The sequence below is a fragment of the Phalaenopsis equestris genome, unplaced genomic scaffold (genome assembly GCF_001263595.1).
Source record: "Phalaenopsis equestris unplaced genomic scaffold, ASM126359v1 Scaffold000057, whole genome shotgun sequence".
Classification (NCBI taxonomy): Eukaryota; Viridiplantae; Streptophyta; class Magnoliopsida; order Asparagales; family Orchidaceae; genus Phalaenopsis; species Phalaenopsis equestris.
Window position 1 is genome coordinate 166535 of NW_018164499.1, and position 11746 is coordinate 178280.

Below are 11746 nucleotides of genomic sequence, written 5' to 3' on the forward strand. Positions count from 1 at the left end.
ATTGTTAAAAAAGCATGAATCCAAAATACCTAAACAAAAATGTTAAAACCAAAATGTCAACAAACCAAACAATTGCATCATCAAGTCACCGTGGAAATGAACATAGCAATAACCACGATATAAAGAAAAGGTTGGTGAAATTTGATTACCTTACCCCGCACATTTCTCTTCTTTTTTGCCTCCTGTGATGGCTGTTGATCACTAAGATCTACTACATGCTGTTTTCCTAGCAATCATCTTCATTAGAAGCCTCATTTCTAGAAGAAAATTGTCCAATTTCAACATGATCCAATTGTTCTTTGTTCATCAATTTTATTATCCATCAAATCTTTATCAGAATCTCCATTAGATTTCTCTCCCATGAAATCACAGTTGTTCAGAATAAGACGACCAGGGTAACAAAAGTGAGAATGCTTTTCTCTATAAACACCTTATCCATTTGGTAATCTTCTATGCCGTGCATCATTATCCAAGATCCAACGTACCCTTTGTTTCTCATCTTGTCTCTCAGTTCTATCAATTTGAGATTCCAATCTCTGCAAACTTATAAATGTTGCTTCACTCCTGCCTTCTTCATTGTAAGCAGGCCTCTATTTAGGAAGACTATGCAGTCTCCATTCTGGTTAGACCCAGCAGAACCAATTTGACTACGGAACCACCTTCCACTTTGCTATTAAATTCAGACAAACCGTCAGAGCAGGCTTTCCTAAATCTAGGAGGTCTAATAGAAGCTATCTCCTCTTGGCCCTGATGACCAGTCACCTTCTTCCCGCTAAGGTTTATCGTATGATTAGAAGCCAAAAACCCGTCATGAGGCGGTCGCAGACAACCTGTAGGCTGGGAATGAGCCAGTAAGCTATGTGGAAGGAAGGAAAATCCAGGAACAACTGCAGCGACGGCGGGGTCCTGATAAGGAGGAAGACCTTCGTGGGGAAGAAGAATGTGTGAGGAAGAGGATGACGTTGCGTGAGGAGTCTTCTGAAGAAGCTGGAGAAGGAAGGAGCCGACGAGGGCTGGTGGATTGCCACTCTCGGGGGAGGAAGTGGAGGTGGAGTGATGCTTAACGGGATAGGCGGCCGTTCTTCGAAGGAGTGCCTCCTCCATGCTTTTGCCATGCTTCATGAGAGGGGCAGGGGAGTAAAGTTTTCTCATTGAATGTGGGCTGCAGGGTCGAACCGGCGGCTGACGTTTAATAGAAAAGGATTTCAGTTTATTGTGAAACGCAACCCACATGCGAATACGCTGCGTTTTAAACACGCCATACAGCGAATAAGCTGTGCCAAATGGATCCTAAATTACCCATTAGGCACCGGCGTAACAGTATGAGGATGAATTAGGCAACCATACCTAAAGTTTGAGAAACGATAGTCATCCCCTTAGTGTTACAAAAAGAACTTTTGAGCTTTTCATGCACGAAGTTGAATCCACGTGGAAGGTAACTGAAAGAACTGATTCAGCATTAAATAATTTAGCATAACTTACCTTTCCCTGTTGCATGGTGCCAAATATTAATTATGAAGATCATTGCTTATAATATAACAAGGAAATTTCGTTTTAAATTCCATTATGCATGTTTGAAGTGAAGGTTATTTTTATTATTTTTTTTTTTTCAGGTTATTACATTATGAGTTTATTTTTTGGACAGATAGCAGTATTATGTAGTCCAAGTTTATCATGAACTCTGCTATTGATGTTTATGATGTAACTTATAAAGGCTTTCAGATTTTTTTTTTTCTGAACTTAAGATTTTGGATTTCTGAGAGTTCTGGTTCCACAGTTTTCCCGTTTCAGTTTTGTTTTAGTTCAAGGCAACTTACTAAGAGCCAAAAATATTTTAAATGCACTTTGAAATAGTTTGATTTTTCCACATTTAAGAAACAAATAGCAATTAATAGCACTGTAACTAAACTTTGCACTTAACCAGGACAACGCATTAATTGCGATTTATAGCAAGATTCTATCTTTTCTGAAAGATTAAGTTGTGCATATATCTTCCGTTTCCTTTGCAGTTATAGGTGACAATATTTTTCACTTTTTAAATCTATATATTTTGAGATCTTCCTATTTAACATAGTTTGTGTTTCTTTGTACGAATTGTTTCTGTTAAACAAACTTTATAACTTGTGGTATGTGAACTATTAGTAAACTGACCTGATAATTCTCGTATGAGATTATTGTTTTGGAGGTTAATTACGAGAAAATCTATGATGCTTTCTATTTTTATTTAAAGTTAATTGAGATTAAGGATGTAAATGAGCTGATAATACACAAACTGAGCTCAAATTTGTTAAGATAAAAATTTTATTGATGATCTCTCTCTCTCTCTCTCTCTCTCTCTATATATATATATATATATATATACACACACATATAGAGAGAGACTACGACGATGCCTAGTTTTCTTTGTCAAAGTTTATTTGGTCGTTTGAAGTTCAGGATATCTTTTGAAAAAAAGTTGAATTTATTAGTTTATGTTGTTTGGTTGGATTTATTTAAAAAATCAGTATATAAAAACTTCTAAATATGTACATAAGGGATGTTTTTTAATTTTCACATTTGAACTAAATGAAATCATGAGTCTAAGAGTTTTTATCTACAAATGACCAAAATAGTTCTTTTTTTATTAATTGTATATCTGCTAAAAAGCACTTATTCTTGAGTTTTTCATCTTCTTATTTTTTTTTTCTATATATTCATGTGAAATATTGCATTGTTGAAACGGCAAGCTTTTATCAGAAATCATCTTTAAATTGGCAGTGGTTAAGATTGAGCATCATTTCGTTACTTCTGTTTTTTTCTCTAGATAGATTAGACCGCTAGAATTCTTTTACTACATGTTGTTATTTATTTATTTATTTATTGACATAGATTGAGTTGAATAATAAGACTTTGATAACAATTTTAAAAATTTTATCAACTGGACTAGCTAGTACGCTCAGTTGAAGAGAAATTGAATATTTTTCTATACACCATCTGTTTAAATCTGCATGAGTTGAGTGAAAGACCTGAATTGTTTTGTAGAGATAAGAGACCTGAAATGGTAGATCTCACTCAGCCACCAGCATCCAATCATTGATTTTATTTTTCTTTTCTTTTTAATTACGGGCATCTACATACATAACCACAAAATTTTTATGTACTTAAAATATTTAACATTTAAACTTCTAAATTTATTTGCATAGCACTGAAAATTTTAAAATTAGGTAGAAGTAAAATACATATTTTATGCATAATTTTATGAAACCAAAGTGTTATAAATATAGATATCAAATTTTAGATATTAGATATGTAACTGCATAATATTATATGATATAATTCTTCTAGCAGCAAGTTACCACTGGAATAACTTTTCGAGCCTATATTTTTAAATGGAGTTCTGTTTTTATTTTTCGTTATAAGACATGATACACCTTTAGTTCAAACTTTTTAATTGGTCCAAACTATTTACATATTTTAAAATTTCTTGGGGGCTGAACCATATTTCTTGATGTTTTCTTCCATTCTATGTTTCCAAGCCACCGTAGTCAGGCTTGGTTTACTCGGGTTCTCAGTTTGTGACAAGAGGACAAACCTCTAAAAGCATAATATAAGTACAGGATAATTTTTAAACACAAATTTGATACGCCGGCACTAACGATGTTTTTTGTCACGCCGGAGTCTTTCAAATAATTTGTAGACTTATTTAAGGTGCAAGGCTAAAAAGAGAATTTTTTCTTTATTATTTGTTATTGTGGGGTTATAATAGGGCTACTTGCTTAGGATTAGGGACGGAGGAGATCGGGTATGGAGTTAGGGTTTTGAGAAAGACTGCCTGTAACTCTAATTGTAGGTGGTTGTGTTAGGATTTGGGAGAAATTGCATCTCTCTCAAATTGTAGGTGCTTATCTTTATGTATTCGGGTTGTGTTGTTTTTTTTTTTATGAAATAAAACATCTTAATTTATATGGAAAATTGTACTGGTTTGTATTAAATTGATATCAGGGCATTCAACTGTCATTGCACCTTGGTATCTTTATTGAATTTATCGAGAGATTGGGTTCGGCGTTGTGCCTTGCTATGATGCAGTTGTGTTTTGAGATAGTTGTGAGGCCAATAAAGGGATTGCAGTGTACAGGGCAATACAATTGCTCGATTTGACTGTGAAGCAAAGATGAGATAACAACATAAAGGAAACCAAGCAAAACAGTCGTCTTCAATTTGGGAAGTAGCCGACGGGATAACGACGTACAGGCGACGCCTTTGTGACGTGATATAGTTGCGATTAAGCTAGTTAGGAGGCAATGTGGGTGCCTACGTGACACGATCGTGATACAATCATGAGTTTCTTTGTGATGAGATACAATCACGATCGAGCTAGCTGGAAAACAATGTTGGGATTGCCAAGAGTAATAGGAAAGCAACATCGGGATTGCGACGTGAATATAATTGTGATGTAGTCAATATTCAAGCTAGTCGGGAAGCTTACGACGAGATCGTGGTGTAAAAAAGTTTTGCCTTTGTGATAGAAAGCTTTCCTAAGAGTAATGGAAACAAAAAAAATAGATGCTTCAGAGGAGAAATTGAAGGAACAGTTGAGCCAAATCAGATCTGAAATGGATGAGCATTTCTCGCCCATAGAGGGGTGGTTCTTGTCCATGGAGGGGCAGTTCGAGAAGAGATTCAAGGCTTTGGAAAAAATGATGAAGAAGATCATGGAATTTCACGCAAACCTGCCGCCACCTATCGCGAGATTGAGCGACTGCATCTGGGGCGGATGCAAGTTAAGTTGCAACAATATCAAGAATTAGAGCTGCATCAGGGCAGCATCGCTGCTTTAGGTGGACTTGAGCCACGGGTTGGAGCATAGGAATCAGGAGCGAACTTGAGCGATAGAAATATGAAGGGTTTATGCGACATTAGGACATTGTCGCTGCTTTAAGCTGATCTGAAGTTGCGGGATCGGATGAAGAAATTGGGAGCGGAATAGAGAGATTGCACTTGGAAGGAATAACCCGACATTCAGAACTGGAACAAACAGAAGCATGCCAGATTGAGCGAATGGTCAAGAGCGGATTTGAGCAACAACTTGTGAAGGGAATTGCGTGACATCTAGAGGTTTTGAACTAGCGGCAACAGGAGAAACATGGTGATGTGTATTTCAGGGCTAATGAAGATTGATTCAAAGGATTTTCGTTTGGAACAGAGAACCATGGTGAGTGGGAATCCAATGGAGGACTGCTTCCAACTGTGCCAGTGCCTTTTGTTGTTGCAACCTTCCGGGAAAAAAAACGATTCAGAAGTAATGATGGGATCGAGACATGTGGGGAAGAGCAGAGGAGAGTGTAAGAGACTATTTTTGACGCTGCAGGTTATTTTGGAGGGAGATAAAATGGTCGTATTTCATGGTGACACCAATTTGTGTAATACTTTGGTGACACTCAAAACCCCTGGTGAGGGACCGGTCTCAGATTCTTTATCGAGATGCATGGTTTGAAAGAGACATTATGCATAGTTAGGAGAGATTTTGGTAATCGATGAACTATGGGATGAGTTATTTGGGGCTGCAGTATTCTCTAAGATTGACTTGATGTTAGGACGCCATTAGATTCAGATGTGGCCGAAGAATGTGCATAAGATGACATTTTTAACTCATGAGGGTTACTGCGAATTTTTGATTAAATAGAAAAGATTGCCATATGATAACATCATGGGGAAGCCATACAACTTGATCCAGAAGAAGTTTTATTTCTTTTACACTTTGAGAAAATGGTGTCTTACTAGGAGGGGAGTACTGTTACGCAGGCACCGACGACACTTTCCACCATGCCAAGCCCGCAAAATAATTTGAAAACTTATTTTAGGAGCAAGGCTAAAAGGGCAATTTAATCTTTTGCTATTTATAATTGTGATGATATAAATAATGCTAATATGTTTAGGGTAAGAGAGGGAGGAGATTGCAGTATGGAGTATTAGATTTAGGGTTTCGGGAGAGTGCCTTCTTCTCAAATTATAGGTGTTAGGATTAGAGTTTGGGAGAGACCACGTACCTCTCGAATTGTAGACGCTTGTCTTTATGTATTCGGATTGTATTATTTTTTTTATATGAGATAAAATATTTATTTGGCCTAATTTCTATGAAAATCTTCTTGCTTCATATCAAAATTTTATAGTGTAATTATACATGCACACATACACTTATGGAAACACAGCGCTGTATAGAAATGAGAGTTCTGCTTTGGGCAGTTTTTACTTTTTGTAGAAAGTGTTTTGCTTGCTTGCATAATTACTTGCTTCTTAGTTGAAATATCTTGTTCTCCAATCTATCCTTTCATTTAAATCTGCCGCTTTTTTGAGAAAAAATAAAAAATATTTTCTCTTCTTATCTGATCTATAGTTATTCAAATTCATCATCATTATCATACAAATCACCAAGTGCAGGTTATTATATTCCATCCACGGCCATGTCAAAAGCATAATAACATGAAACTTAATTCTTGTGGCTGAACTTGAGTGACCAATTCATGATTTATTGGACTAAGGAGAATTTTCTTGCCAAATTGAACGCCATATATTACCTCGCATCATTATAGTTAATAGTAAAAGCGTGCACTTATTTTTTTAGCGTGTCTATGCACTTTTAAAAATGAAATATATCTTTTTGATGATATGTATGTAAAAACTGAATTTTAGATATTAGATATGTAAATACACATTAATTGAGTGGTTCGAATGTAAATCTTCCTTTTTTAATATTTTCAATTTCCTATCAAGTATCAACGAGTGCCAGACAAGGATATTCCCCGGCAAAGAAAAGGTCCAGCCAAAGGAGAGAAAAATGGATATATTAAGGAGAATGCTAATTTTATCTGCACCATACAAATAAATAATTGAAATGTGAATCAGCTTTCTACAGCCTCTGTTTCGGCCAAATCAGCAAGATGCGCGACTAAAATCACTGATGTCAGACTGATAAGACATCCATTGTTGATGTCTCAAGAGCATGCTTCGCGGCTAAACATAAATAAGAACCTGCTGCTTTTTTTTTCTTGAAAGAAATTCCGTTTCCTTACTTCCCATTATAGTTAGGCTGACAGAAAAGTAAATTAAGAACAATACCTACCCCTGCTTTAACTCAATTCTTCTTGCTCTTTTCTCGCAGTGCTTGATCTCACAATAAACAAAGCGAAAAGGAGCAGCTCCTGGACTGAACTTCCCCTAAGATAAATAAATTAGGCAAGTTTTTCACTGCAGCTCCACAGTTATTAATTTGATCTCTACTATTTACATTGGGGTATCAAGCCATGAACTAATCTCATTTATCTTTTTATTCATCTAAATTATTCAACATAATCATCAGATTAGCAATACGTCCAAGTGTCCCATTATCAAAGCGAAATTATCAGATATTTGTATTTGCATCATGGTTTAAGCCCCTCTAAGAAAAACACTTGCCATGTTATTCTTTCATCTCTAAAAAGCCATTTGGGATCATTTTTATTTTTTAATTTTTATTTTTTACTTTATTTTGTTTATGCTTTTATTTGAAATAAAGCATGTTTGACTTTTTAATTAAAATATATTTATTTCTAAAAATACACAAAATATCTAAAAATTATTTCGAATGTTTTAAAAAGACATGTTTGTTTAATTTTAGAAACAAAAATAAAAATATTTAAAAAATACACTAAACAAACATATTTAAAAAAAAATAAAAAATAAAAATAAAATAAAATTAATCCTAAACAAGCCTCAAGTTAACAGGGTGTCATTATCTTTTTCCACATCAATCTTGTTATTTTCTTTATAAGCATAAAATTGGCTCTTAGGCTATATGTTGGATGCATGATATATAAGTTCAAGGAAATGACAAAATATGAGGCACTCAAACGACTGTAGATTCATAATCAGCCAACAAATTATTACGTTTCATTTCATTTCTTCATATTCCTTCAATCCAAAAAAAGCCATAGTGTTCAACTTATGTTTTTCCTTGTAGGAAAGAAAACACTTTGTTGTGTTGCATGTGTTATCTATTGAATTAAATAAAAAATACTGCAATAATTGATTTCCTGCATAGTTATTTCGAATTTTGTGAATTCCATTTACTCGCTGGGTTGTAGGTATCAATTATTCTTAGCTTGGACATTTGATTGCTGAAATTAGGGCTTAAGAGAGTCAATAAGGATGTCGATCGTTTGGAGTGCTCTTCCATGCTTTATTTGTTTGATTCATGAGAGTGTAAATGGGTTTGCCGTCAAGCATTCATGTTCCCTTCTGTAAGTCTATAACATATTCCCTTTGTCAAATAAGTAAATTTTTTATTTGACTATTTTCATGCCAATAAAGTATTTTATTTCTTAACTCCTTAATTTTGAATTCTTTAGCTAAAAGATTTTGCAGACTATTCATCTTCTCTCGTTGCTTCTGCTGCTAAATAATGTCATCTATATAGACAATGAAAATGACAAGCTTTTCTTTAGGATAGATTTTGTTAAGCATATTGTGGTTAAATTGGCATTGGGGGAACACATTCTTCTTTACAATTATTTGCAAATCTTTCTAACCATGCATATGGAGATTGTTCGAGGCTTTAGATGAATTTTCAAAGCTTGCATACTTTGTTCATGCGTTGAATTATAAGTCAAGGAAGGATGTTCATGTACACTCACTCTTTTAAGTCACCATCGATGAATTCATTTTTAATTTCAAGTTGATGGAGGTGCCAATCAGGGTTAGTAGCTAAAAATAACTAAAATTGAATTGAATAGAGTTTAACTTGAGCAAATGTGCAAATATTTCTTCATAGTTGACTCATAAAACTGAGTGCATCTTTTTGCAACCAATTCGAAATTTGAGTCTACTCATTTTTTTCCTCAGCATAGAGTTCAACTAAAAGAATTCGTTTAGAACCAACTTTTCCTTTTTCTAATGCATTAATCAATGTGTTTTTCAATTTTGTTTCATTTTAGAGCTCTATTTTTTTCCAAAACTTTAGCCTTCCACATGGGTTGATCTTAGTTCTTGAATGATACTAGTTATCAAATACCCGAAAGCTGTTTGACAGCTATTCGCAAAATATAAAAGTATATATGTGGTTTTTATTACTAGGTCTTTCACATTTTTTAAGAGTAATAAAGAGATGACAATCATTTTGAGCTTCATTGGAATGAATAGGAGTGCTAATTGTGTATATCTTAGGAGATTTTGGGATTGGTTTAGATTCTTGTCTTTGCTTATGAGGCATACATTTTCCTATCCTTTGAATAAATAATCATTTCCTTATTGGTTCATTCTTTGGCAACTTGTGTATCATGGTTTTCAGAAAAGTCATGATTGAAAGTACGAGTGATAATGGCTTAGTGTCAAAATGACTTTTTGAATGGATTTCAACAAATGTTATTTGAGGAGCATTGGTGATTTTTTACCAATGTGGATGCTCCTGAGTGATAAGATTCTCCCCATGAATAGAAAGTTTGGAATGGTAGGATTGATTCATAAAAAAATGTTGCACCTATCGATACATAGAATTTCTTTTTTATAGGTGAATAGTACCACTCTTTTTGATTTCAGTAACACCCAGTAAATATGCATTTGAATGATGTTGGATCCAACTGATTTTAGAGTTGTTGACTTAGATCAAAGATGGTGCAACCAAAAATCTTGAGGGAAATAGTGGACATAATTCGGACGTTAGGATAGGATTCAAGGAGCTTTGATAAGTGGCATTGAATTTTAAGACACGATAGGGCATTCTGGGGATGATACAAGCTGCAATCAGAATAGATTGACTTCTCCCTAGAATTGTTTTGGAACTAGCGGATATGATACATGATATGGCAATTGGTTGCTCAACAAAAGCATAAATCGTACCTTGTAGATTATGAGTTTATTTCTCATGAGGTTGATTATATTTGATGAACCAGATTGTCTTTAAGATTTGGATCAAGATTTGTTTTGATCTATGGTCAAAACTTCTTATTATGGACAAAAACCTCCATGGTCAATTATCCCTCTCGCTTGCCAAATAGCAGTCTTCAATATTTGTGCTTAAGTTCAATACTTGAGTTTTAATGTAATTGATAGAATTTGGGAGGATGAAGGTAGATCTTCTTAAGATTATCTGATTTTCTTATCTCAGAAACAATAATATTTCTAGTTTATCAATGCTCGCAATCATGGATTATCTTCTCGCAAGTATGCCAAGCAAACCAGGTGAATATTTATGAACATTGATTATTTTTAGTTATAATATATTTAGTGGGTTTCTTAGCATGATAGTTTACCTATATATAAGTGGAGCGGCTGCTTGCATTTGTTGGAATCTCAAGTTTAATTGGGATAAGACTCATTATTCTATTTACGAGTTACCTATAAAATTAGGTCTTATAACCTTGCTTCCTAGGTAAGACGTTCCAAAAGATTCCATTGTGTTTTAATGAGCTTAATTGCATTTTATGGGCTTGATGGGTTGGGTTGAAGTATGGCTTACATACATGAAGTGCCCACTTATACCCCATCCATCAAGCATGTACAAAACCATTAAGCCCATTAAATAAATGAAACAAACCTTCGGGCTGTTTGCCTACGATGGAAAGTTGTGAGTCAATTCCCGATAAGATTTGGGACTTCCAATGCATTCAAGTCTCAAGTTAACCCAATCCATTAATTCAACACAAAGTTATCAAGCTGATCAAATAAAAACTAAACGTCGTTATAGGGCCGCCTTGCTTCTAGAGCAATGCCATAAAATCTATCTTTATAGGCAACTCACAAATAGAGCAGTAAACTTAATCCCAATTAAACCCATGCCTTAGATGAATGTAAATCTCAATTCAATATATATTCAGGTTAGCTCTCATGCTAATAAGCTGCTAAATAAATTAAAACCCAAAAATAATCAGAAGTCACATATATTCAGCCTAGTCTGCTCAAGATACACAAGAGGCGTCTCATAGTTTTTAATCAAAATTTCTGAAAGTTTATAGCTTATAGCTCTCTACATTGCTAGTATTTTTGGGATGATGTCATTATGTAATCTTGATCAGTTCTACCACCATTACCACCAACCGTTCCCTGTTATCTAACTAAAATCAAGGCATTAAATTTGAGCAAATATAAGTATTTTTAACTAAGGGTGCTCTCCAGCTAGTGAGAGACATTAAATATAAGGATTTGCGCACCTAAAATGTTTAGACCCTAAATCTAAAATAAACTCTATATCAAGTCTTACGGGAAATGCGGTTAAATTGAAATTAATCTATCTCATGAAAATGAACTCCTGATTTGGAAGATGGGATTGGTATTTTTCCAGAACAAACAAATAATTTTAATAGATGCTTATTTTTTTAAAGTGAGCTTTAATGAATGATCCCTTGGCTCAGCATACAGAGCCAAATGCTGAATGTTAATACTCTCTTGTGGTCAGCCTTAAAACGTGCAATTTAGTTTGGAATTGGGTTTAGAACATGTCATTTAAGTTCTAAAATTTCTCGTTTATAAGAAAGAGCCAAATAACCCTGATGCTTTGGAACCAATATTTATTGATTTTAAATGGATCTTAAATATCACCATGAATCATGTTTTTGAGTGTTGATTTGTATTGGAACTTTGAACATTCTTGGACACTAAATAAACTTCACAAGTGAAGATATTAAAATTAGTATTGAACGAGAAAAGAAAATGACATGGAGGTTTTCCTCCAAAAGCTGAACCAGTTTGGCCCAAATTGGTTCACCAAACCAGTTCAGTTGAGAGAGGAAGCTGAACC